General features: G+C 47.2%; 1 long non-coding RNA gene and 24 other non-coding genes across 25 annotated transcripts; 8 read left to right on the top strand and 17 right to left on the bottom strand.

Annotated features, from left to right (window-relative positions):
• The first annotated feature begins 206 nt into the window (after positions 1-206).
• On the top strand, positions 207-278 carry trnae-cuc (transfer RNA glutamic acid (anticodon CUC)). Its single transcript has one exon. It is a non-coding gene; the product is annotated as a tRNA-Glu (tRNA).
• A 243-nt stretch (positions 279-521) lies between these two features.
• Positions 522-593, bottom strand: trnae-uuc (transfer RNA glutamic acid (anticodon UUC)). The gene has a single exon. It is a non-coding gene; the product is annotated as a tRNA-Glu (tRNA).
• A 474-nt stretch (positions 594-1,067) lies between these two features.
• On the bottom strand, positions 1,068-1,140 carry trnar-acg (transfer RNA arginine (anticodon ACG)). Its single transcript has one exon. It is a non-coding gene; the product is annotated as a tRNA-Arg (tRNA).
• A 967-nt stretch (positions 1,141-2,107) lies between these two features.
• Positions 2,108-2,179, bottom strand: trnae-uuc (transfer RNA glutamic acid (anticodon UUC)). Its single transcript has one exon. It is a non-coding gene; the product is annotated as a tRNA-Glu (tRNA).
• A 474-nt stretch (positions 2,180-2,653) lies between these two features.
• trnar-acg (transfer RNA arginine (anticodon ACG)) lies at positions 2,654-2,726 on the bottom strand. Its single transcript has one exon. It is a non-coding gene; the product is annotated as a tRNA-Arg (tRNA).
• Positions 2,727-3,356: 630 nt separating this feature from the next.
• On the top strand, positions 3,357-3,428 carry trnae-cuc (transfer RNA glutamic acid (anticodon CUC)). The gene has a single exon. It is a non-coding gene; the product is annotated as a tRNA-Glu (tRNA).
• Positions 3,429-3,693: 265 nt separating this feature from the next.
• trnae-uuc (transfer RNA glutamic acid (anticodon UUC)) lies at positions 3,694-3,765 on the bottom strand. The gene has a single exon. It is a non-coding gene; the product is annotated as a tRNA-Glu (tRNA).
• Positions 3,766-4,239: 474 nt separating this feature from the next.
• Positions 4,240-4,312, bottom strand: trnar-acg (transfer RNA arginine (anticodon ACG)). The gene has a single exon. It is a non-coding gene; the product is annotated as a tRNA-Arg (tRNA).
• A 630-nt stretch (positions 4,313-4,942) lies between these two features.
• trnae-cuc (transfer RNA glutamic acid (anticodon CUC)) lies at positions 4,943-5,014 on the top strand. The gene has a single exon. It is a non-coding gene; the product is annotated as a tRNA-Glu (tRNA).
• A 265-nt stretch (positions 5,015-5,279) lies between these two features.
• trnae-uuc (transfer RNA glutamic acid (anticodon UUC)) lies at positions 5,280-5,351 on the bottom strand. Its single transcript has one exon. It is a non-coding gene; the product is annotated as a tRNA-Glu (tRNA).
• A 474-nt stretch (positions 5,352-5,825) lies between these two features.
• trnar-acg (transfer RNA arginine (anticodon ACG)) lies at positions 5,826-5,898 on the bottom strand. The gene has a single exon. It is a non-coding gene; the product is annotated as a tRNA-Arg (tRNA).
• A 967-nt stretch (positions 5,899-6,865) lies between these two features.
• Positions 6,866-6,937, bottom strand: trnae-uuc (transfer RNA glutamic acid (anticodon UUC)). The gene has a single exon. It is a non-coding gene; the product is annotated as a tRNA-Glu (tRNA).
• Positions 6,938-8,115: 1,178 nt separating this feature from the next.
• Positions 8,116-8,187, top strand: trnae-cuc (transfer RNA glutamic acid (anticodon CUC)). Its single transcript has one exon. It is a non-coding gene; the product is annotated as a tRNA-Glu (tRNA).
• A 265-nt stretch (positions 8,188-8,452) lies between these two features.
• trnae-uuc (transfer RNA glutamic acid (anticodon UUC)) lies at positions 8,453-8,524 on the bottom strand. The gene has a single exon. It is a non-coding gene; the product is annotated as a tRNA-Glu (tRNA).
• Positions 8,525-9,000: 476 nt separating this feature from the next.
• Positions 9,001-9,073, bottom strand: trnar-acg (transfer RNA arginine (anticodon ACG)). The gene has a single exon. It is a non-coding gene; the product is annotated as a tRNA-Arg (tRNA).
• Positions 9,074-9,703: 630 nt separating this feature from the next.
• Positions 9,704-9,775, top strand: trnae-cuc (transfer RNA glutamic acid (anticodon CUC)). The gene has a single exon. It is a non-coding gene; the product is annotated as a tRNA-Glu (tRNA).
• A 225-nt stretch (positions 9,776-10,000) lies between these two features.
• On the bottom strand, positions 10,001-10,073 carry trnar-acg (transfer RNA arginine (anticodon ACG)). The gene has a single exon. It is a non-coding gene; the product is annotated as a tRNA-Arg (tRNA).
• A 630-nt stretch (positions 10,074-10,703) lies between these two features.
• On the top strand, positions 10,704-10,775 carry trnae-cuc (transfer RNA glutamic acid (anticodon CUC)). The gene has a single exon. It is a non-coding gene; the product is annotated as a tRNA-Glu (tRNA).
• A 457-nt stretch (positions 10,776-11,232) lies between these two features.
• On the top strand, positions 11,233-13,601 carry LOC137058620 (uncharacterized). Its single transcript, XR_010900763.1, has 3 exons — positions 11,233-11,327; positions 12,155-12,206; positions 12,661-13,601. It is a non-coding gene; the product is annotated as an uncharacterized lncRNA (long non-coding RNA).
• A 1,697-nt stretch (positions 13,602-15,298) lies between these two features.
• On the bottom strand, positions 15,299-15,371 carry trnar-acg (transfer RNA arginine (anticodon ACG)). The gene has a single exon. It is a non-coding gene; the product is annotated as a tRNA-Arg (tRNA).
• Positions 15,372-16,338: 967 nt separating this feature from the next.
• Positions 16,339-16,410, bottom strand: trnae-uuc (transfer RNA glutamic acid (anticodon UUC)). The gene has a single exon. It is a non-coding gene; the product is annotated as a tRNA-Glu (tRNA).
• A 474-nt stretch (positions 16,411-16,884) lies between these two features.
• Positions 16,885-16,957, bottom strand: trnar-acg (transfer RNA arginine (anticodon ACG)). Its single transcript has one exon. It is a non-coding gene; the product is annotated as a tRNA-Arg (tRNA).
• Positions 16,958-17,587: 630 nt separating this feature from the next.
• trnae-cuc (transfer RNA glutamic acid (anticodon CUC)) lies at positions 17,588-17,659 on the top strand. The gene has a single exon. It is a non-coding gene; the product is annotated as a tRNA-Glu (tRNA).
• Positions 17,660-17,924: 265 nt separating this feature from the next.
• trnae-uuc (transfer RNA glutamic acid (anticodon UUC)) lies at positions 17,925-17,996 on the bottom strand. The gene has a single exon. It is a non-coding gene; the product is annotated as a tRNA-Glu (tRNA).
• Positions 17,997-18,472: 476 nt separating this feature from the next.
• Positions 18,473-18,545, bottom strand: trnar-acg (transfer RNA arginine (anticodon ACG)). Its single transcript has one exon. It is a non-coding gene; the product is annotated as a tRNA-Arg (tRNA).
• Positions 18,546-25,623: the final 7,078 nt, after the last annotated feature.

Below are 25,623 nucleotides of genomic sequence, written 5' to 3'. Positions count from 1 at the left end.
CTTTGATTGAATTGCAAGTTGCGGTGTTGTTAGGATGTTCTCACGGAGCATGTGACAGTTTCTCAGTGGAAGAACTGTGATCCAGGGTCAGAGACTCTCTCCTCTCCAAGAGGAAAAGGCTAGCCTTAGCGGTTTTGCTTGAGAAATTGCAGCAAAATCTGGTAGAGGCCCACAGGCAGGCTTGAGGAGACAGGCTGAACAGCCCGTCCCTGGTGGTCTAGTGGTTAGGATTCGGCGCTCTCACCGCCGCGGCCTGGGTTCGATTCCCGGTCAGGGAAAGTTCCTTTTGCCCTCCAGCGCGGCCAAGAAAATGTTTGAGTGTGAAAAGTGACCTCCTTCGAGCCGGAGTCGAACGGTCCACCTACAGTCCTCCGCTCTACCAGCTGAGCTATCGAAGGTATGCAGGGAAAGAGAAGAACCTCAACCTATCAGGTTGCTGCAGCTCCACTGCTGGCTAAAAGCGATTCAGTAATAGACAGAAGCTCTGGCTGTTCGATAAGGGGAGCAAAGACAAGCCAAACTTCCCATACCGGGAGTCGAACCCGGGCCGCCTGGGTGAAAACCAGGAATCCTGACCGCTAGACCATATGGGAAAGCCTGCAAACGCCGGTCAGGCTTGTGTGCCATTTTTCATGCGTGTGGCCAGTACAAGGGCAGGGTTATGTTAGGCCCTTTGGCATTCAGTGTGTGACCGTCGCCTTTAAGAATATGGCAATGTTCCGAAGGGATTGTTTACTGAATTCACTTGTACCAGACTCGATGGAGGGAGATGTCATTTGTCTCTCCCAGGGGGTGCAGCTCTCTCCCATTCTTGTGTTCGCATAAAAAGATACTATAAACTGGTCATTAAAGCAAGGTCCCCGTGACAGTGCTTATGCGATGCATTTGAAAGCACGCACGGTATTGTATGGTAGGCGCTATCTAGCTGACAAAACGGCCTATGGTTGGACTGTCAGTTTACAAGAAAAAAAAACTAACCATTCCAATACCAATAGTCAAAAACTATGGGCTAATAAAACAAGCTAATAAAACTGCTGTAGGCTGATAGCGAAGCAAAAGAGGCAGATCGAGCCAGCCAGGAGTCGAACCTAGAATCTTCTGATCCGTAGTCAGACGCGTTATCCATTGCGCCACTGGCCCACCGGTCAGGCGCCCTGGTGTTTACACGCATCTTGGTGGTGTTCGCCTGGAGCGGGGCCTGTCGCAACATCAACTTTTTCTCATGCCATTAACAGGCCTGGAGCCAACGTAACGAAGCGCTCCGATGAGGGGTCTGCTATGAAAAGCTTGAAGACGGAGGCGTCACATGTTAGGGATCTCTGTCTTCCTGGCGTGGCTAACGTAGCTGGGTAGCAAATTACTTTAAAACAGTGCAAGGCTGGCCGCTCAAAAAACCAGGCATACCTCAGAGACGACGACACTCTGTGCTATGCGCTCTGTCAACCTCGAGCTCCTTCGCCAGATGCTCTGCAGAAGAAGGGCTGAAAACAAAAAGCGGAGTGAGTCAGGCACCTCTTGGCACTGAGAGCACGGCTGGGCTCTCCTTGTTGTCTTTTGCAAGCTGCTTTGATTGAATTGCAAGTTGCGGTGTTGTTAGGATGTTCTCACAGAGCATGTGACAGTTTCTCAGTGGAAGAACTGTGATCCAGGGTCAGAGACTCTCTCCTCTCCAAGAGGAAAAGGCTAGCCTTAGCGGTTTTGCTTGAGAAATTGCAGCAAAATCTGGTAGAGGCCCACAGGCAGGCTTGAGGAGACAGGCTGAACAGCCCTTCCCTGGTGGTCTAGTGGTTAGGATTCAGTGCTCTCACTGCCGCGGCCTGGGTTCGATTCCCGGTCAGGGAAAGTTCCTTTTGCCCTCCAGCGCAGCCAAGAAAATGTTTGAGTGTGAAAAGTGACCTCCTTCGAGCCGGAGTCGAACCAGCGACCTAAGGATTGCCAACGGTCCACCTACAGTCCTCCGCTCTACCAGCTGAGCTATCGAAGGTATGCAGGGAAAGAGAAGAACCTCAACCTATCAGGTTTCTGCAGCTCCACTGCTGGCTAAAAGCGATTCAGTAATAGACAGAAGCTCTGGCTGTTCGATAAGGGGAGCAAAGACAAACCAAACTTCCCATACCGGGAGTCGAACCCGGGCCGCCTGGGTGAAAACCAGGAATCCTGACCGCTAGACCATATGGGAAAGCCCGCAAGCACCGGTCAGGCTTGTGTGCCATTTTTCATGCGTGTGGCCAGTACAAGGGCAGGGTTATGTTAGGCCCTTTGGCATTCAGTGTGTGACCGTCGCCTTTAAGAATATGGCAATGTTCCGAAGGGATTGTTTACTGAATTCACTTGTACCAGACTCGATGGAGAGAGATGTCATTTGTCTCTCCCAGGGAGTGCAGCTCTCTCCCATTCTTGTGTTCGCATAAAAAGATACTATAAACTGGTCATTAAAGCAAGGTCCCCGTGACAGTGCTTATGCGATGCATTTGAAAGCACGCACGGTATTGTATGGTAGGCGCTATCTAGCTGACAAAACGGCCTATGGTTGGACTGTCAGTTTACAAGAAAAAAAAACTAACCATTCCAATACCAATAGTCAAAAACTATGGGCTAATAAAACAAGCTAATAAAACTGCTGTAGGCTGATAGCGAAGCAAAAGAGGCAGATCGAGCCAGCCAGGAGTCGAACCTAGAATCTTCTGATCCGTAGTCAGACGCGTTATCCATTGCGCCACTGGCCCACCGGTCAGGCGCCCTGGTGTTTACACGCATCTTGGTGGTGTTCGCCTGGAGCGGGGCCTGTCGCAACATCAACTTTTTCTCATGCCATTAACAGGCCTGGAGCCAACGTAAGGAAGCGCTCCGATGAGGGGTCTGCTATGAAAAGCTTGAAGACGGAGGCGTCACATGTTAGGGATCTCTGTCTTCCTGGCGTGGCTAACGTAGCTGGGTAGCAAATTACTTTAAAACAGTGCAAGGCTGGCCGCTCAAAAAGCCAGGCATACCTCAGAGACGACGACACTCTGTGCTATGCGCTCTGTCAACCTCGAGCTCCTTCGCCAGATGCTCTGCAGAAGAAGGGCTGAAAACAAAAAGCGGAGTGAGTCAGGCACCTCTTGGCACTGAGAGCACGGCTGGGCTCTCCTTGTTGTCTTTTGCAAGCTGCTTTGATTGAATTGCAAGTTGCGGTGTTGTTAGGATGTTCTCACGGAGCATGTGACAGTTTCTCAGTGGAAGAACTGTGATCCAGGGTCAGAGACTCTCTCCTCTCCAAGAGGAAAAGGCTAGCCTTAGCGGTTTTGCTTGAGAAATTGCAGCAAAATCTGGTAGAGGCCCACAGGCAGGCTTGAGGAGACAGGCTGAACAGCCCTTCCCTGGTGGTCTAGTGGTTAGGATTCGGCGCTCTCACCGCCGCGGCCCGGGTTCGATTCCCGGTCAGGGAACGTTCCTTTTGCCCTCCAGCGCGGCCAAGAAAATGTTTGAGTGTGAAAAGTGACCTCCTTCGAGCCGGAGTCGAACCAGCGACCTAAGGATTGCCAACGTTCCACCTACAGTCCTCCGCTCTACCAGCTGAGCTATCGAAGGTATGCAGGGAAAGAGAAGAACCTCAACCTATCAGGTTGCTGCAGCTCCACTGCTGGCTAAAAGCGATTCAGTAATAGACAGAAGCTCTGGCTGTTCGATAAGGGGAGCAAAGACAAGCCAAACTTCCCATACCGGGAGTCGAACCCAGGCCGCCTGGGTGAAAACCAGGAATCCTGACCGCTAGACCATATGGGAAAGCCTGCAAACGCCGGTCAGGCTTGTGTGCCATTTTTCATGCGTGTGGCCAGTACAAGGGCAGGGTTATGTTAGGCCCTTTGGCATTCAGTGTGTGACCGTCGCCTTTAAGAATATGGCAATGTTCCGAAGGGATTGTTTACTGAATTCACTTGTACCAGACTCGATGGAGGGAGATGTCATTTGTCTCTCCCAGGGGGTGCAGCTCTCTCCCATTCTTGTGTTCGCATAAAAAGATACTATAAACTGGTCATTAAAGCAAGGTCCCCGTGACAGTGCTTATGCAATGCATTTGAAAGCACGCACGGTATTGTATGGTAGGCGCTATCTAGCTGACAAAATGGCCTATGGTTGGACTGTCAGTTTACAAGAAAAAAAAACTAACCATTCCAATACCAATAGTCAAAAACTATGGGCTAATAAAACAAGCTAATAAAACTGCTGTAGGCTGATAGCGAAGCAAAAGAGGCAGATCGAGCCAGCCAGGAGTCGAACCTAGAATCTTCTGATCCGTAGTCAGACGCGTTATCCATTGCGCCACTGGCCCACCGGTCAGGCGCCCTGGTGTTTACACGCATCTTGGTGGTGTTCGCCTGGAGCGGGGCCTGTCGCAACATCAACTTTTTCTCATGCCATTAACAGGCCTGGAGCCAACGTAAGGAAGCGCTCCGATGAGGGGTCTGCTATGAAAAGCTTGAAGACGGAGGCGTCACATGTTAGGGATCTCTGTCTTCCTGGCGTGGCTAACGTAGCTGGGTAGCAAATTACTTTAAAACAGTGCAAGGCTGGCCGCTCAAAAAGCCAGGCATACCTCAGAGACGACGACACTCTGTGCTATGCGCTCTGTCAACCTCGAGCTCCTTCGCCAGATGCTCTGCAGAAGAAGGGCTGAAAACAAAAAGCGGAGTGAGTCAGGCACCTCTTGGCACTGAGAGCACGGCTGGGCTCTCCTTGTTGTCTTTTGCAAGCTGCTTTGATTGAATTGCAAGTTGCGGTGTTGTTAGGATGTTCTCACGGAGCATGTGACAGTTTCTCAGTGGAAGAACTGTGATCCAGGGTCAGAGACTCTCTCCTCTCCAAGAGGAAAAGGCTAGCCTTAGAGGTTTTGCTTGAGAAATTGCAGCAAAATCTGGTAGAGGCCCACAGGCAGGCTTGAGGAGACAGGCTGAACAGCCCTTCCCTGGTGGTCTAGTGGTTAGGATTCGGCGCTCTCACCGCCGCGGCCCGGGTTCGATTCCCGGTCAGGGAACGTTCCTTTTGCCCTCCAGCGCGGCCAAGAAAATGTTTGAGTGTGAAAAGTGACCTCCTTCGAGCCGGAGTCGAACCAGCGACCTAAGGATTGCCAACGTTCCACCTACAGTCCTCCGCTCTACCAGCTGAGCTATCGAAGGTATGCAGGGAAAGAGAAGAACCTCAACCTATCAGGTTGCTGCAGCTCCACTGCTGGCTAAAAGCGATTCAGTAATAGACAGAAGCTCTGGCTGTTCGATAAGGGGAGCAAAGACAAGCCAAACTTCCCATACCGGGAGTCGAACCCAGGCCGCCTGGGTGAAAACCAGGAATCCTGACCGCTAGACCATATGGGAAAGCCTGCAAACGCCGGTCAGGCTTGTGTGCCATTTTTCATGCGTGTGGCCAGTACAAGGGCAGGGTTATGTTAGGCCCTTTGGCATTCAGTGTGTGACCGTCGCCTTTAAGAATATGGCAATGTTCCGAAGGGATTGTTTACTGAATTCACTTGTACCAGACTCGATGGAGGGAGATGTCATTTGTCTCTCCCAGGGGGTGCAGCTCTCTCCCATTCTTGTGTTCGCATAAAAAGATACTATAAACTGGTCATTAAAGCAAGGTCCCCGTGACAGTGCTTATGCGATGCATTTGAAAGCACGCACGGTATTGTATGGTAGGCGCTATCTAGCTGACAAAATGGCCTATGGTTGGACTGTCAGTTTACAAGAAAAAAAAACTAACCATTCCAATACCAATAGTCAAAAACTATGGGCTAATAAAACAAGCTAATAAAACTGCTGTAGGCTGATAGCGAAGCAAAAGAGGCAGATCGAGCCAGCCAGGAGTCGAACCTAGAATCTTCTGATCCGTAGTCAGACGCGTTATCCATTGCGCCACTGGCCCACCGGTCAGGCACCCTGGTGTTTACACGCATCTTGGTGGTGTTTGCCTGGAGCGGGGCCTGTCGCAACACCAACTTTTTCTCATGCCATTAACAGGCCTGGAGCCAACGTAAGGAAGCGCTCCGATGAGGGGTCTGCTATGAAAAGCTTGAAGATGGAGGCGTCACATGTTAGGGATCTCTGTCTTCCTGGCGTGGCTAACGTAGCTGGGTAGCAAATTACTTTAAAACAGTGCAAGGCTGGCCGCTCAAAAAGCCAGGCATACCTCAGAGACGACGGCACTCTGTGCTATGCGCTCTGTCAACCTCGAGCTCCTTCGCCAGATGCTTTGCAGAAGAAGGGCTGAAAACAAAAAGTGGAGTGAGTCAGGCACCTCTTGGCACTGAGAGCACGGCTGGGCTCTCCTTGTTGTCTTTTGCAAGCTGCTTTGATTGAATTGCAAGTTGCGGTGTTGTTAGGATGTTCTCACGGAGCATGTGACAGTTTCTCAGTGGAAGAACTGTGATCCAGGGTCAGAGACTCTCTCCTCTCCAAGAGGAAAAGGCTAGCCTTAGCGGTTTTGCTTGAGAAATTGCAGCAAAATCTGGTAGAGGCCCACAGGCAGGCTTGAGGAGACAGGCTGAACAGCCCTTCCCTGGTGGTCTAGTGGTTAGGATTCGGCGCTCTCACCGCCGCGGCCTGGGTTCGATTCCCGATCAGGGAAAGTTCCTTTTGCCCTCCAGCGCGGCCAAGAAAATGTTTGAGTGTGAAAAGTGACCTCCTTCGAGCCGGAGTCGAACCAGCGACCTAAGGATTGCCAACGTTCCACCTACAGTCCTCCGCTCTACCAGCTGAGCTATCGAAGGTATGCAGGGAAAGAGAAGAACCTTATCCTATCAGGTTGCTGCAGCTCCACTGCTGGCTAAAAGCGATTCAGGAATAGACAGAAGCGCTGGCTGTTCGATAAGGGGAGCAAAGACAAGCCAAACTTCCCATACCGGGAGTCGAACCCGGGCCGCCTGGGTGAAAACCAGGAATCCTGACCGCTAGACCATATGGGAAAGCCTGCAAGCGCCGGTCAGGCTTGTGTGCCATTTTTCATGCGTGTGGCCAGTACAAGGGCAGGGTTATGTTAGGCCCTTTGGCATTCAGTGTGTGACCGTCGCCTTTAAGAATATGGCAATGTTCCGAAGGGATTGTTTACTGAATTCACTTGTACCAGACTTGATGGAGGGAGATGTCATTTGTCTCTCCCAGGGGGTGCAGCTCTCTCCCATTCTTGTGTTCGCATAAAAAGATATTATAATCTGGTCATTAAAGCAAGGTCCCCGTGACAGTGCTTATGCGATGCATTTGAAAGCACGCACGGTATTGTATGGTAGGCGCTATCTAGCTGACAAAACGGCCTATGGTTGGACTGTCAGTTTACAAGAAAAAAAAAACTAACCATTCCAATACCAATAGTCAAAAACTATGGGCTAATAAAACAAGCTAATAAAACTGCTGTAGGCTGATAGCGAAGCAAAAGAGGCAGATCGAGCCAGCCAGGAGTCGAACCTAGAATCTTCTGATCCGTAGTCAGACGCTTTATCCATTGCGCCACTGGCCCACCGGTCAGGCGCCCTGGTGTTTACACGCATCTTGGTGGTGTTCGCCTGGAGCGGGGCCTGTCGCAACATCAACTTTTTCTCATGCCATTAACAGGCCTGGAGCCAACGTAAGGAAGCGCTCCGATGAGGGGTCTGCTATGAAAAGCTTGAAGACGGAGGCGTCACATGTTAGGGATCTCTGTCTTCCTGGCGTGGCTAACGTAGCTGGGTAGCAAATTACTTTAAAACAGTGCAAGGCTGGCCGCTCAAAAAGCCAGGCATACCTCAGAGACGACGACACTCTGTGCTATGCGCTCTGTCAACCTCGAGCTCCTTCGCCCGATGCTCTGCAGAAGAAGGGCTGAAAACAAAAAGCGGAGTGAGTCAGGCACCTCTTGGCACTGAGAGCACGGCTGGGCTCTCCTTGTTGTCTTTTGCAAGCTGCTTTGATTGAATTGCAAGTTGCGATGTTGTTAGGATTTTCTCACAGAGCATGTGACAGTTTCTCAGTGGAAGAACTGTGATCCAGGGTCAGAGACTCTCTCCTCTCCAAGAGGAAAAGGCTAGCCTTAGCGGTTTTGCTTGAGAAATTGCAGCAAAATCTGGTAGAGGCCCACAGGCAGGCTTGAGGAGACAGGCTGAACAGCCCTTCCCTGGTGGTCTAGTGGTTAGGATTCGGCGCTCTCACCGCCGCGGCCCGGGTTCGATTCCCGGTCAGGGAACGTTCCTTTTGCCCTCCAGCGCGGCCAAGAAAATGTTTGAGTGTGAAAAGTGACCTCCTTCGGGCCGGAGTCGAACCAGCGACCTAAGGATTTCCAACGTTCCACCTACAGTCCTCCGCTCTACCAGCTGAGCTATCGAAGGTATGCAGGGAAAGAGAAGAACCTCAACCTATCAGGTTGCTGCAGCTCCACTGCTGGCTAAAAGCGATTCAGTAATAGACAGAAGCTCTGGCTGTTCGATAAGGGGAGCAAAGACAAGCCAAACTTCCCATACCGGGAGTCGAACCCGGGCCGCCTGGGTGAAAACCAGGAATCCTGACCGCTAGACCATGTGGGAAAGCCCGCAAGCGCCGGTCAGGCTTGTGTGCCATTTTTCATGCGTGTGGCCAGTACAAGGGCAGGATTATGTTAGGCCCTTTGCCATTCAGTGTGTGACCGTCGCCTTTAAGAATATGGCAATGTTCCGAAGGGATTGTTTACTGAATTCACTTGTACCAGACTCGATGGAGGGAGATGTCATTTGTCTCTCCCAGGGGGTGCAGCTCTCTCCCATTCTTGTGTTTGCATAAAAAGATACTATAAACTGGTCATTAAAGCAAGGTCCCCGTGACAGTGCTTATGCGATGCATTTGAAAGCACGCACGGTATTGTATGGTAGGTGCTATCTAGCTGACAAAACGGCCTATGGTTGGACTGTCAGTTTACAAGAAAAAAAAAAACTAACCATTCCAATACCAATAGTCAAAAACTATGGGCTAATAAAACAAACTAATAAAACTGCTGTAGGCTGATAGCGAAGCAAAAGAGGCAGATCGAGCCAGCCAGGAGTCGAACCTAGAATCTTCTGATCCGTAGTCAGACGCGTTATCCATTGCGCCACTGGCCCACCGGTCAGGCGCCCTGGTGTTTACACGCATCTTGGTGGTGTTCGCCTGGAGCGGGGCCTGTCGCAACATCAACTTTTTCTCATGCCATTAACAGGCCTGGTGCCAACGTAAGGAAGTGCTCCGATGAGGGGTCTGCTATGAAAAGCTTGAAGACGGAGGCGTCACATGTTAGGGATCTCTGTCTTCCTGGCGTGGCTAACGTAGCTGGGTAGCAAATTACTTTAAAACAGTGCAAGGCTGGCCGCTCAAAAAGCCAGGCATACCTCAGAGACGACGACACTCTGTGCTATGCGCTCTGTCAACCTGGAGCTCCTTCGCCAGATGCTCTGCAGAAGAAGGGCTGAAAACAAAAAGCGGAGTGAGTCAGGCACCTCTTGGCACTGAGAGCACGGCTGGGCTCTCCTTGTTGTCTTTTGCAAGCTGCTTTGATTGAATTGAAAGTTGCGGTGTTGTTAGGATGTTCTCACGGAGCATGTGACAGTTTCTCAGTGGAAGAACTGTGATCCAGGGTCAGAGACTCTCTCCTCTCCAAGAGGAAAAGGCTAGCCTTAGCGGTTTTGCTTGAGAAATTGCAGCAAAATCTGGTAGAGGCCCACAGGCAGGCTTGAGGAGACAGGCTGAACAGCCCTTCCCTGGTGGTCTAGTGGTTAGGATTCGGCGCTCTCACCGCCGCTGCCCGGGTTCGATTCCCGGTCAGGGAATGTTCCTTTTGCCCTCCAGCACGGCCAAGAAAATGTTTGAGTGTGAAAAGTGACCTCCTTCGAGCCGGAGTCGAACCAGCGACCTAAGGATTGCCAACGTTCCACCTACAGTCCTCCGCTCTACCAGCTGAGCTATCGAAGGTATGCAGGGAAAGAGAAGAACCTTATCTGCTGTAGGCTGCTGTAAAACTGCTGTAGGCTGATAGCGAAGCAAAAGAGGCAGATCGAGCCAGCCAGGAGTCGAACCTAGAATCTTCTGATCCGTAGTCAGACGCGTTATCCATTGCGCCACTGGCCCACCGGTGAGGCGCCCTGGTGTTTACACGCATCTTGGTGGTGTTCGCCTGGACCGGGGCCTGTCACAACATCAACTTTTTCTCATGCCATTAACAGGCCTGGAGCCAACGTAAGGAAGCGCTCCGATGAGGGGTTTGCTATGAAAAGCTTGAAGACGGAGGCGTCACATGTTAGGGATCTCTGTCTTCCTGGCGTGGCTAACGTAGCTGGGTAGCAAATTACTTTAAAACAGTGCAAGGCTGGCCGCTCAAAAAACCAGGCATACCTCAGAGACGACGACACTCTGTGCTATGCGCTCTGTCAACCTCGAGCTCCTTCGCCAGATGCTCTGCAGAAGAAGGGCTGAAAACAAAAAGCGGAGTGAGTCAGGCACCTCTTGGCACTGAGAGCACGGCTGGGCTCTCCTTGTTGTCTTTTGCAAGCTGCTTTGATTGAATTGCAAGTTGCGGTGTTGTTAGGATGTTCTCACGGAGCATGTGACAGTTTCTCAGTGGAAGAACTGTGATCCAGGGTCAGAGACTCTCTCCTCTCCAAGAGGAAAAGGCTAGCCTTAGCGGTTTTGCTTGAGAAATTGCAGCAAAATCTGGTAGAGGCCCACAGGCAGGCTTGAGGAGACAGGCTGAACAGCCCTTCCCTGGTGGTCTAGTGGTTAGGATTCGGCGCTCTCACCGCCGCGGCCCGGGTTCGATTCCCGGTCAGGGAAAGTTCCTTTTGCCCTCCAGCGCGGCCAAGAAAATGTTTGAGTGTGAAAAGTGACCTCCTTCGAGCCGGAGTCGAACCAGCGACCTAAGGATTGCCAATGGTCCACCTACAGTCCTCCGCTCTACCAGCTGAGCTATCGAAGGTATGCAGGAAAAGAGAAGAACCTCAACCTATCAGGTTGCTGCAGCTCCACTGCTGGCTAAAAGCGATTCAGTAATAGACAGAAGCTCTGGCTGTTCGATAAGGGGAGCAAAGACAAGCCAAACTTCCCATACCGGGAGTCGAACCCGGGCCGCCGAGTAACCCCAGAGTGCAGTCTGGACGATGGGGCGGGGCGACACATTAAGGCGGGGCGACACGTGTCGCTCCGCCTACACCCAATTTCATTGGTTTATAATATAGCGAATCTTATTGGCGTAGACGCTTGAGCATGCGCATTCCTTTATGTACGTCTTTAGAAATGATCTACCTACGAGCCACCTGCATCTGTGTGGGGAAACGACAAACATGCAGTAAAACTTCGGCTCTCGCTGTTGTTTTCGCCGCTTTTAAGGTGAGTTTAGTCCATAAAATCACACAAGTAATACACATTACTGTTCCTGACACTTTTCTTAACTTTAATTGAAACGATTCTGTTATATTTACTTGATAGAAATGTAACGTTAGTGTCTTTGAAGAAGTAGATATGCAAAACAGAACTAACATTTTTTAAAAGAGGTAATTTAGGCTAACTATTGTTTTTGAACGTTTAATCACATTTTATGTTTAGATGAGAGGTTTTGATAGTTATGTAAAGGTTTTGCTGATAAATTTGTCAATGGATGATAGTAATAAGCACATGTATTTAACCTAACGGACCTCGCAGAGTGCGAAAATCCAAGTAGTTGATTTCAGGAGCGACAGAAAAAACCTCTACAACAAAGGAAAGCTTTAATACATTTAATAATATGAATGTGCATTATTGAAAGCCACTAAACTACGAATACAGTTTGTACACAAACACAGTAGATAATGCTGTACATTTAGCATTTATATAGCATCTATCCATAAACTGTAAGGTTTAGCCTTACAGAAATACAGGCGGTGAACTGAAAAGCTAATTAAATAAGTTAATATAATTTTTTTTCACAACATTTACCTGTATCACTTTGCATCTGTAAATTTCTTATGAAAATGATATATATATCTTATTACTCATTTTAAGACGGCTTTGACATCCAAATGTCAAACAGTATGTTCAGTGAGACTGAATGAACAATACTAAATTAGTAAACCTAAAAAAAATATATAAAAAAAACATGCATTTTTTTCTTTTAAAACTGACATTTTAAACAATATTTTTTTGGCACTTTGACAAATTGTTCATTTTTATTTTTCTAGATTTTTCCATGCTGATGGACTGCAGGTCCAATCTCAGAGGTCCTATGTACCGGTACGTATGTAAAATCTCAAACATGCACTAGTACAATTCAAAAGTTTGGGGTTATGTTTTTTTTAATAGTTATTTATATAGCGCTTTACTGGGTACTCAAAGCGCTTTACATATGGAAGGGGGGAATCTCGTCCACCACTAATGTGCATCATCCACCTTGATGACACGACAACAGCCACATTGAACCAGAACACCCCAGCTTATTGTTGGAGAGGAGACAATCAGTTCTATTTGTCAAAATAGTATTTATTGATGTCTTGCTCTGGAAGCAGTCTCGTGCTAATATAATTACAGATCCTGCAACATCCATTTTTGGATTAAATCAATGCTTTGTTTATAATGAGGAGGATGTTTTAAGCTACGAAATTTGCAGAATGCAACAAATAACTTAATCACAACTACCTCAAGTGGCCACTGACTAATCCAACATTTTTTATCTTCTTTCTTGTTTCAGATGCTGCCATAGAACGGCATGAGAAGGCAACGGTTTGGTAGAACTGAGGATCCAATATAAGAGTGTGCAAATGATGTCCCAGTAAACGCCATGTAACTGTATTACACCAACTGAGTAGCAAAAACACTGAGTGGCAGGATTGGTGTTCAGCGTGAATGCTGCAAAAACAGCGCAACACCCAAAACACATCTGGGAGAGGGTTAGGTACAAATAGATACAGTTGACTGCACATTCAACAATAAATCAGAGCAATCTTTGTACAACCTTCCGAAAGCTACAGAAAGACAAACAAATAGATTGCTGCTATTCTCATAAACAACCTGAATCCAGACATCAGAACATTTTATGGTAGATATGTAAAATTTTGGGCTAAAATCATATACTAGGTCATATACTGTATTGACAACTCGTAATATGACGATTATATAATCATCTGGATTTAGAGGTACCTAAACTGTATTTATTGTATTTGTTTAGCAGATAAGGTGTTCACAGGCTTTGCTTTATATATTTCCCCGGCATTGGAATCAGGTACATATAAATGTCTGAAAGTCCAATTCCTGGCCAAACACTGGTTCTTTGGCGAGTTGTAATAATCACTGTTGAATCCAAATACATTTAATTAATTTCAGGAAAAAAAGAAGCTTGTTTTGCTCCCATTTCTGCAATTTCTCTTATTAAAGTCAGCCCTGCTCCAGAATGTTTTGCCACTCAGTCCAGCTGAGGGTCGTGTCCCAACGGGAAAGTGACATCAGCGCACACCCTCTATTAAAGAAAAGAGACTGGCCTATTGCAAATCCAAGTTTACATTAAAGCTTTGTATTTTGAGTTAAAGTCTATTTGTGTCTGGATTTGCAAAATTTTATTTTTTGTGCAGTTAAGTTTATATATGCTCTCTGTACTTTTACTTTTTGTTAACATCAATAAAAATCACAAACTATTGTTGTTTAGCGTGTGTTCTCTGCAGACAAATTTTGATTTTATCCATTGGGTCAACATTTTTGCATTGTCTGGAAAATTTCGAAATTTTGACGTTTTCATTACAAATTTAGTTTATAAAATGAAAATATTTACATATATGGAGGCACACTTATGTAAAATATATTAAACTGCTGCATTAATATATAATTCAAAAGATTTACATATATAGAAAACTAATATATTAACATATATCAGAAATTAAAATATGCACATATATTGCAAATTATTGTTTTAACATATGTATAGCTAAACTTATTCACACGTAAAGAAAATAAAAATATTAAGGTGCCAATCTATTTTGATTTAAGTAATTTTAATATATGAAAATCTATTATTAATATATTCCACGCGGTGTAACTTCTTTGTGGGTATTTATTTGCTCAAATGCGTATTGCAATAAATGTTTCTATCACTTCTATTCTTGGTATTTACTGCAAGTCCTCGGGTAGTGTTGCACAGATTTACAGGAGTGAAAATTATTTTCATCCCGTTTGTACACAGATTATAGCATGCACAATGCGAGGGTAGATAAATAAATGGATTTTTAATATCTAATTTGTCACATGTTAACCCGTTGACACTTAGCTATTTAGTCCTACAATAAAATATGGACCTTTAAAACTATAAATTAGACATACATAGCCCCACATATTTTATTAACAGGGAAAGACTTTATACCGCTTTAGCACTTTATACAATTGGACAACAATCTTGTTTAAACGATTGGTCATGCTTTAAACTAAAATTAGCCGTTTGTGTTCCGAGGTGTCCAATACTACAGTTAATAATTAATTATCATTTGCGTAAAATCCGGGTTTGTGCCGATCCACCGAACCTGATGAAGAAGCCAAATGTTAAACAGCTTTATTAGCCTTAATTATGCCGGAGGTACCGTCACCAAGCGCTCGTTTTTGCGTTTTGTTTCATTTAAAACAATATGTGAATCTATTCCCGTGTGATTCATTCATAAAATCGCACATTAAGGAATGCGCATGCGCAGGCTTGAAGCGTCTACGCCAATAAGATTTGTTGTATTGTAAACCAATGAAATTGCATGTGGGCGGAGCGACACGTGTCACCCCGCCCCAATGTGTCGCCCCGCCCCATCGTCCAGACTGCACTCTGGGGTACTTGGGGCCGCCTGGGTGAAAACCAGGAATCCTGACCGCTAGACCATATGGGAAAGCCCGCAAACGCCGGTCAGGCTTGTGTGCCATTTTTCATGCGTGTGGCCAGTACAAGGGCAGGGTTATGTTAGGCCCTTTGGCATTCAGTGTGTGACCGTCGCCTTTAAGAATATGGCAATGTTCCGAAGGGATTGTTTACTGAATTCACTTGTACCAGACTCGATGGAGGGAGATGTCATTTGTCTCTCCCAGGGGGTGCAGCTCTCTCCCATTCTTGTGTTCGCATAAAAAGATACTATAAACTGGTCATTAAAGCAAGGTCCCCGTGACAGTGCTTATGCGATGCATTTGAAAGCACGCACGGTATTGTATGGTAGGCGCTATCTAGCTGACAAAACGGCCTATGGTTGGACTGTCAGTTTACAAGAAAAAAAAACTAACCATTCCAATACCAATAGTCAAAAACTATGGGCTAATAAAACAAGCTAATAAAACTGCTGTAGGCTGATAGCGAAGCAAAAGAGGCAGATCGAGCCAGCCAGGAGTCGAACCTAGAATCTTCTGATCCGTAGTCAGACGCGTTATCCATTGCGCCACTGGCCCACCGGTCAGGCGCCCTGGTGTTTACACGCATCTTGGTGGTGTTCGCCTGGAGCGGGGCCTGTCGCAACATCTACTTTTTCTCATGCCATTAACAGGCCTGGAGCCAACGTAAGGAAGCGCTCCGATGAGGGGTCTGCTATGAAAAGCTTGAAGACGGAGGCGTCACATGTTAGGGATCTCTGTCTTCCTGGCGTGGCTAACGTAGCTGGGTAGCAAATTACTTTAAAACAGTGCAAGGCTGGCCGCTCAAAAAACCAGGCATACCTCAGAGACGACGACACTCTGTGCTATGCGCTCTGTCAACCTCGAGCTCCTTCGCCAGATGCTCTGCAGAAGAAGGGCTGAAAACAAAAAGCGGAGTGAGTCAGGCACCTCTTGGCACTGAGAGCACGGCTGGGCTCTCCTTGTTGTCTTTTGCAAGCTGCTTTGATTGAATTGCAAGTTGCGGTGTTGTTAGGATGTTCTCACGGAGCATGTGACAGTTTCTCAGTGGAAGAACTGTGATCCAGGGTCAGAGACTCTCTCCTCTCCAAGAGGAAAAGGCTAGCCTTAGCGGTTTTGCTTGAGAAATTGCAGCAAAATCTGGTAGAGGCCCACACGCAGGCTTGAGGAGACAGGCTGAACAGCCCTTTCCTGGTGGTCTAGTGGTTAGGATTTGGCGCTCTCACCGCCGCGGCCCGGGTTCGATTCCCGGTCAGGGAACGTTCCTTTTGCCCTTCAGCGCGGCCAAGAAAATGTTTGAGTGTGAAAAGTGACCTCCTTCGAGCCGGAGTCGAACCAGCGACCTAAGGATTGCCAACGTTCCACCTACAGTCCTCCGCTCTACCAGCTGAGCTATCGAAGGTATGCAGGGAAAGAGAAGAACCTCAACCTATCAGGTTGCTGCAGCTCCACTGCTGGCTAAAAGCGATTCAGTAATAGACAGAAGCTCTGGCTGTTCGATAAGGGGAGCAAAGACAAGCCAAACTTCCCATACCGGGAGTCGAACCCGGGCCGCCTGAGTGAAAACCAGGAATCCTGACCGCTAGACCATATGGGAAAGCCCGCAAACGCCGGTCAGGCTTGTGTGCCATTTTTCATGCGTGTGGCCAGTACAAGGGCAGGGTTATGTTAGGCCCTTTGGCATTCAGTCCGTGACCGTCGCCTTTAAGAATATGGCAATGTTCCGAAGGGATTGTTTACTGAATTCACTTGTACCAGACTCGATGGAGGGAGATGTCATTTGTCTCTCCCAGGGGGTGCAGCTCTCTCCCATTCTTGTGTTCGCATAAAAAGATACTATAAACTGGTCATTAAAGCAAGGTCCCCGTGACAGTGCTTATGCGATGCATTTGAAAGCACGCACGGTATTGTATGGTAGGCGCTATCTAGCTGACAAAACGGCCTATGGTTGGACTATCAGTTTACAAGAAAAAAAAACTAACCATTCCAATACCAATAGTCAAAAACTATGGGCTAATAAAACAAGCTAATAAAACTGCTGTAGGCTGATAGTGAAGCAAAAGAGGCAGATCGAGCAAGCCAGGAGTCGAACCTAGAATCTTCTGATCCGTAGTCAGACGCGTTATCCATTGCGCCACTGGCCCACCGGTGAGGCGCCCTGGTGTTTACACGCATCTTGGTGGTGTTTGCCTGGAGCGGGGCCTGTCGCAACATCAACTTTTTCTCATGCCATTAACAGGCCTGGAGCCAACGTAAGGAAGCACTCCAAAGAGGGGTCTGCTATGAAAAGCTTGAAGACGGAGGCGTCACATGTTAGGGATCTCTGTCTTCCTGGCGTGGCTAACGTAGCTGGGTAGCAAATTACTTTAAAACAGTGCAAGGCTGGCCGCTCAAAAAGCCAGGCATACCTCAGAGACGACGACACTCTGTGCTATGCGCTCTGTCAACCTCGAGCTCCTTCGCCAGATGCTCTGCAGAAGAAGGGCTGAAAACAAAAAGCGGAGTGAGTCAGGCACCTCTTGGCACTGAGAGCACGGCTGGGCTCTCCTTGTTGTCTTTTGCAAGCTGCTTTGATTGAATTGCAAGTTGCGATGTTGTTAGGATGTTCTCACAGAGCATGTGACAGTTTCTCAGTGGAAGAACTGTGATCCGGGGTCAGAGACTCTCTCCTCTCCAAGAGGAAAAGGCTAGCCTTAGCGGTTTTGCTTGAGAAATTGCAGCAAAATCTGGTAGAGGCCCACAGGCAGGCTTGAGGAGACAGGCTGAACAGCCCTTCCCTGGTGGTCTAGTGGTTAGGATTCGGCGCTCTCACCGCCGCGGCCCGGGTTTGATTCCCGGTCAGGGAACGTTCCTTTTGCCCTCCAGCGCGGCCAAGAAAATGTTTGAGTGTGAAAAGTGACCTCCTTCGAGCCGGAGTCGAACCAGCGACCTAAGGATTGCCAACGGTCCACCTACAGTCCTCCGCTCTACCAGCTGAGCTATCGAAGGTATGCAGGGAAAGAGAAGAACCTCAACCTATCAGGTTGCTGCAGCTCCACTGCTGGCTAAAAGCGATTCAGTAATAGACAGAAGCTCTGGCTGTTCGATAAGGGGAGCAAAGACAAGCCAAACTTCCCATACCGGGAGTCGAACCCGGGCCGCCTGGGTGAAAACCAGGAATCCTGACCGCTAGACCATATGGGAAAGCCCGCAAACGCCGGTCAGGCTTGTGTGCCATTTTTCATGCGTGTGGCCAGTACAAGGGCAGGGTTATGTTAGGCCCTTTGGCATTCAGTGTGTGACCGTCGCCTTTAAGAATATGGCAATGTTCCGAAGGGATTGTTTACTGAATTCACTTGTACCAGACTCGATGGAGGGAGATGTCATTTGTCTCTCCCAGGGGGTGCAGCTCTCTCCCATTCTTGTGTTTGCATAAAAAGATACTATAAACTGGTCATTAAAGCAAGGTCCCCGTGACAGTGCTTATGCGATGCATTTGAAAGCACGCACGGTATTGTATGGTAGGTGCTATCTAGCTGACAAAACGGCCTATGGTCGGACTGTCAGTTTACAAGAAAAAAAAAAACTAACCATTCCAATACCAATAGTCAAAAACTATGGGCTAATAAAACAAACTAATAAAACTGCTGTAGGCTGATAGCGAAGCAAAAGAGGCAGATCGAGCCAGCCAGGAGTCGAACCTAGAATCTTCTGATCCGTAGTCAGACGCGTTATCCATTGCGCCACTGGCCCACCGGTCAGGCGCCCTGGTGTTTACACGCATCTTGGTGGTGTTCGCCTGGAGCGGGGCCTGTCGCAACATCAACTTTTTCTCATGCCATTAACAGGCCTGGTGCCAACGTAAGGAAGCGCTCTGATGAGGGGTCTGCTATGAAAAGCTTGAAGACGGAGGCGTCACATGTTAGGGATCTCTGTCTTCCTGGCGTGGCTAACGTAGCTGGGTAGCAAATTACTTTAAAACAGTGCAAGGCTGGCCGCTCAAAAAGCCAGGCATACCTCAGAGACGACGACACTCTGTGCTATGCGCTCTGTCAACCTGGAGCTCCTTCGCCAGATGCTCTGCAGAAGAAGGGCTGAAAACAAAAAGCGGAGTGAGTCAGGCACCTCTTGGCACTGAGAGCACGGCTGGGCTCTCCTTGTTGTCTTTTGCAAGCTGCTTTGATTGAATTGAAAGTTGCGGTGTTGTTAGGATGTTCTCACGGAGCATGTGACAGTTTCTCAGTGGAAGAACTGTGATCCAGGGTCAGAGACTCTCTCCTCTCCAAGAGGAAAAGGCTAGCCTTAGCGGTTTTGCTTGAGAAATTGCAGCAAAATCTGGTAGAGGCCCACAGGCAGGCTTGAGGAGACAGGCTGAACAGCCCTTCCCTGGTGGTCTAGTGGTTAGGATTCGGCGCTCTCACCGCTGCTGCCCGGGTTCGATTCCCGGTCAGGGAACGTTCCTTTTGCCCTCCAGCACGGCCAAGAAAATGTTTGAGTGTGAAAAGTGACCTCCTTCGAGCCGGAGTCGAACCAGCGACCTAAGGATTGCCAACGTTCCACCTACAGTCCTCCGCTCTACCAGCTCCGCCAAAGCTGGGGAAGAATAGTCTGTATAAGAAGGGGAAGAAGGGGGAGAAAGGGGAAGAAAAAAGGGAAGAAATTCAGGAAGTCATAGGTTCGAATCCAGCCTCCGTCACGATTTAATGTGTGTATTTGATTCTATCAATTTTCGTTTCCAAGTTTGATTTTGAATGTAATGCGTATATTGATTTTATCAATAGGTTTGTTTCTAAGTTAGATTTCTCCGTTGTAATTCATTATAACATTTTATCCATAATACTAAGATGGTAATTTGTCCAAATTCATTTATTAATGCTACATTAATCATTTCCCATGTCAGTAGGAACAAAATAACCACCTTATTACTGCATCTAACCCCCTGTTACTTGACACTGATTGTCATTACATGCAATAAAACAAATAAACACAAACCACCAGTCTTCTTGGAGAACTAGATTTATTTACTATATACATATTTACAAAAATCTGGAAAAGTACTGAATTCACAGCATGGAACAACAAAATAATAGGCTATTGTTAATTAAATATATAGGTATATAAAAAGACGTTTATATGTACTGTACTTGCATATATAAATAAAAATATATAATAGCAAAATAATTTTATAAACAACAAAAAAATAGGCTATTGTTAATTAAATATATAGGTATATAAAAAATATATAGGTATATGTACTGTACTTGCATATATAAATAAAAATATATAATAGTTTTTTATAATAGTATATAATATGTTAAATAGTTATTATATATTTATATATTATAGTGTATGTATACATATCGTTATACATACTCACATATACACATACTTAATATTGTTTTCTCTACACATAAAACTTTAATAATAATAATAATAATAATCATACAATTTAAAAACAAGTGCACAGTATAATACTTTAGCATTAAATATGGCTGGAAGATAAAGAACAGAATGTATCACAGAAACAAGTGTGTTATTTTCTCATATTCTGTAACCACTGCTGCTTAGTGACCGTTTCTTTATTTGGGCAAAATATTTTGCCTTTGTACTGGCTATGGCCAGTTTCTTGTGTGCGAAATTGGCCACACTTTCTGCACGTATTTGATTTTACAGAGCGATTGTATGACCGCTTGGTTGGGGTGGCTGTGTCTTTTGCAGGTGGGTCAGAGGAAATTGCTCCAGGGTTAATGGCTGAACATGGGGCTGGGCAGGGCAACAGTAGCATCTGAGACCCAACAGGGGCAGTGGGTGTGTCAGGAAACAATGGGTGTGTTGCTGTCGGCTTTGGAAAAATTGTCCTTGGCTGGTGGAACGTGGCAGTTGGTGTGGCAGATGTGCAGGTTGATGAGGGCTGGATTTTCCTGAACTTCGTCTTTGCCTGTCCAGCTGTGTCTGGTGGCATCTGGTAGTGATGCAGCTGGTGGCTATATTGTGGAGGCACAACAGGCTGCACTCGTGCTGGAGGCAGAGCATCCAATGCCACTGGATGTGCCTCTGGAAGCTTCAACCCTTGCAACAGCACTGAGACCTCCTGACCCTTTAAACGTTCATTGTGCCACGTTGTAAGGGTCCTTTGGTTAACCTCCACTAGCTGAAGGGTTGTTTCGCTCATTACAGTTCCATTGCTCAAGATTAGCTGCCGAATTTTTCTATAATCTCGAAGAATGAGATCCCATCTGGACAGAGATTCTGTCCGCTGTTTTTTGGGGCTTCGGTGGATGTTACATAGCCTTATGAAGATTAATTCAACAAGGCGACAGCACTTAGGCCACTGTGCTGGAGAACCGCTAGAACCCAAAACACACCTCTTTGTGCTTTCGACGCCAGGAGTGAAGACAGCTTTATTTTTAGGGGACCTAAAACGTCCTGTAAGCAGCCTGTCTTGATAACGAGCAGCATACATGACCTTGTCTTTATCAAATTGGTCCAGGTTCTGCCACAAACCCACAATGATCGCAGCTTGTTGGTTAGTAAGTGTGAGGCCCGTCTGTGTGCGCAGCTCTACCAGATACTCCGCCAACTCATCCACCCGGTCCATTCCAGGAATACAGTGCTCGTCAACAGCCTAAAAAAATATAACTGTTGGTTAGGTAATTACATGCTTTGTGAAATTTGTGAGTTTGTGAATTTGCTGCTTGAGGGTGAATGACTAAATGAGTAACAATTTGTCTAGAAAAGGAAATTTTACCATTGCTGAGGGCAGAGGTGCAGCTGATGGAGTCTGGACACAGGGCAGAGGTGCAGCGGGTGGAGCTGGGACATAGGGCAGAAGTGCAGCAGGTGAAGCTTGGACCAAGGGCAGAGGTGCAGCGGGAGGAGCTTGGACACAGGGCAGAGGGGCAGCGGGTGGAGCTTGGACACAGGGCAGAGGTGCAGCGGGTGGAGTCTGGACACAGGGCAGAGGTGCAGCGGGTGGAGCTTGGACACAGGGCAGAGGTGCAGCGGGTGGAGCTTGGACACAGGGCAGAGGTGCAGCAGGTGGAGCTTGGACACAGGGCAGAGGTGCAGTGGGTGGAGCTTGGACACAGGGCAGAGGTGCAGTGGGTGGAGCTTGGACATAGGGCAGAAGTGCAGCAGGTGAGGCTTGGACCAAGGGCAGAGGTGCAGCGGGTGGAGCTTGTACCAAGGGCAGAGGTGCAGTGGGTGGAGCTTGGACATAGGGCAGAAGTGCAGCAGGTGAAGCTTGGACCAAGGGCAGAGGTGCAGCGGGTGGAGCTTGTACCAAGGGCAGAGGTGCAGTGGGTGGAGCTTGGACATAGGGCAGAAGTGCAGCAGGTGAAGCTTGGACCAAGGGCAGAGGTGCAGTGGGTGGAGCTTGGACATAGGGCAGAGGTGCAGCGGGTGGAGCTTGGACATAGGGCAGAGGTGCAGCGGGTGGAGCTTGGACATAGGGCAGAGGTGCAGTGGGTGGAGCTTGGACACAGGGCAGAGGGGCAGCGAGTGGAGCTTGGACACAGGGCAGAGGTGCAGCGGGTGGAGCTTGGACACAGGGCAGAGGTGCAGTGGGTAGAACTGGTGGACTTGAAAGGAACAAGTCATCTGATGCCACAAGATTTGCCACTGTGGCTTCCTCTCCCAACAAATCAATGAAACCCTCATCCTCTTCCACTTGCTCCTCCACATTTATCTCCTCCAGCAACTGAGAGGTCCTATCAGAGGTAGGGCACATGTCCTCCAGGGGCTGACTATTCTGCCTCAACAAGTACTGCACTCCAATGAGCTCCCCTGAGGAAATATTTGTAACAGAAAACATTTTAAAGGAAATGAATCAGAAAGGTTTATTCTGAAATGTAGTAAATATTTTTAAATAAATATTCAGCTTCTGCATAAACAAAAAATATGTAACTCAGAGGACATTGTAAAAAGACAGAATTACTCTATATTCTAGTATGTCATTTATTTTCCCTGAAACCTACAACAAAGAGTCCAGTATGCAAAAATTCTGATAGTATAATTTTTCTCTGATCTGTCAAAATGACATTATTGACCAAAATCACTTGCAGTTTTAACAAAAACATGCTACCTAGTGAACTGCATTGATCAAAATATGTTTACCTGTGTAAACTGCAGGTGGAGTGAAGCTAGTGACCAATTTCCTGCCATACAACTTATTGTAGTTCTCGTTGACAGAGTAAACCAGCTCCCCTGTGTAAGTACGCAGGGTTGAACCTCCACCTCCACCTGCAACAGCAGCTGCAGCCCGGTCCTGATTCCAGCGTAACAAACCTTCCAGGAGGTAAATCTGGAAGTTCAGGCTGTTTGCGCTATTCCCTAGAATAAGAAACAGAAAGCAAAACATTGTTTTAAGAAACTACAAAAGAGAAAATGCAATTGGTTTACTGCAAGTATATAAATAAACAGGAATTAGTGGCAAGATATGGTCTATTCTGTCATGACAAACCTGGAATAAATCTGTTTAGGTGGCAGTGAAATGATTCCAGGGAAGTGGAGCCTCTGGCACACCTATATGTCTTTAGAACAATCCCGCCCTTGTTTATGGTTCCAGTTTCCGTGTAGAGGGGCACATCTGGAGGGTCCTGAATACAGGTAATGTGCCGCCTCTGGACTTGCCAGATGTGCTGCATCCTTACACTGTCAAGGAGAGGAACACCAAGGGCGTCATTCCCCTTGCCACCCATGAGCTCTCTGATGAGCATATCAAGGAGGCGCATAGTTGTTTCCTCTCCTCGTGTTCTTCTCCTGCAGTGTTGGGCCAGCTCATCTTTGCTTATATGACGGTCAATCTCTGCCTCCGTCATTGCAGGCCAGCCCTGTTGGGTGAGTTGCTCCTTCTTTGCCCTTCTCAGCAGAGTGAGATCCCCTGCATCCCACTCAAAAATACATGACGACAACCTAGACATAAAAGTAGGATACAACTGGTGGGCATCAGTTGTGCACCCTACTGCCAGACGCCGCATAAAATGCCAAATGTCTAGGCGGATGATGATATTGGGCCAGCCACTGAACCTCCTCTTCAGTTTAGTCTCTCCCACTTCCTTGCAACAGTCACAGTCCACATATAAGATAGTGGGAGGATCAACACCAGCTCTCTGGTATCTCTCCACGAGTCCTGCAGCCATGAGGTCTAACCCAGCTCCTTCATTCGCAGTCAGGACACTCATCAGCACCTGACCTACCTCATTGCCAACTGAGGTAAGCCACTGTGCTGTGCCTTTCGCAGGCCCACTCAACTTCTTCGTGATCTGAAAGAAACAATAAACATAGTAAATAATACAACATACATTGAATGAGTAAAATTTACAAATAAAGCTCTTTTGGTCTAACAATACATTATAGATAACGGTACAGTCATTAAAGCAGCTCCTCTGACCTTCTTAGTTGAGTCCATTTTTAAAATCGATCCATATGTGGATGTAATGCTGGCCTTGATGTGATCGAGCCTGTTGAGGATGTCCTGACTGTAAACAGTGAGAAGCCATTTGTAGCTAGGTACTGGAACAAGTGGTGGCGGCTCCTGAAAGTGCAGTGGAAGCAGGCCAGGATTATCCAAAAAGGCCACACACATCGATGTGTACCGAGACACACGTTGTAACCACTCCTCAGTGTGGTTCTCCTTCAGCTGGCCGATGATCCTCACTGGGCCATTTCCCATGCCCCTCTCACGCAACAAACGAATAACTCGAATGTCACAGGCATACCTTGGAAAAAAGTAATCATTCAAGTATCTTATTATCAAGTATCTAATTATAGTAGTATATATTTATCAAAGGTAGCATATGAGCACATATGACTGCAAAGTAATTACTTGCGTGTGAGAATGATTCTAAATTCAGATCGATGGGCCAGGTCCAATTGCTGCAGCACAGCATGACTCCAGGACAGGTAGCTGGTTCTACACCTGGTACAGATCAGGGTCTCTGTCACCAGGTTGTAGTATCTGTCAATATCTAACACCTGTCGTACCCTCCTGTGCAGACCACCACCACACAGCTGATAACTGGCACAGGCAGGGTTAGTACACTGGAGTCGTACCTTCCATAGCCTATACGGCATCCAGAGCAAGAGTCGCTGTGAAAAAAATCTATCAGGTGTTGGGGCTTGGTGGTACAACAGGGCTGGTGGTGGGGGGTCATACCACAACTGAAGGTTTTCACGCAGCTCCTGCTTTCCTTTTGCATTAACCCTAAAAAGTGCTTCCGACACCCACTTCTGGTCCTGCTGTGGCATTGTCTGTGGCCACAGTAGTGGGAGATCTGCAGGGTCTTCTGGCTGAGATGAGACCTGCTGATATTATCAAAAACACTGGTTTAAATAAGGGTTAGGCTAGGCCTAGGGTTAGGGTAGCCCTAACCTGCCTTAAATAATGCCTGTTTCACACATACTCTGTTTGCAGTGCGTATTTGTTTCCGTACCCATGTTAACCGGTTAGAGCGTTCACTATTTTTTTGCTGCACGCGCTGAATTAAAGGTCAGTGCATTGTTCGCACTAAAATAAACATGCATTGATGCGGTGGACTTAAAGTCTACTCTGTTTCAAAGTCAACACATGGCCTTTTGCCTCGGGTAAAGCAAGGAAAATGTCCCTTACCTGGCATTTAGGTAAACAAAGAGACATAATGGAGAGCACTCGTCCTTTCTTGGAGGTGGAAAAACAAAGTTCTTTATGACCTGCAGGATTTCTTGTAAAAAAATTTTTTTTTAAAAGATTTAAAAATGAAAGAAATAACGAGAGACGACTTTTTTTGTCTATTGTAAGTTCTAATTTAAAATGTTTGTCATTATATAAGCTATAGCCTATGTTTTGCCACTT

This window comes from Pseudorasbora parva, chromosome 22 (genome assembly GCF_024679245.1).
Source record: "Pseudorasbora parva isolate DD20220531a chromosome 22, ASM2467924v1, whole genome shotgun sequence".
Taxonomy (NCBI): domain Eukaryota; kingdom Metazoa; phylum Chordata; class Actinopteri; order Cypriniformes; family Gobionidae; genus Pseudorasbora; species Pseudorasbora parva.
The sequence above is the reverse complement of the archived record's forward strand: the minus strand, read 5'-3'. Positions and strand labels throughout refer to the sequence as shown.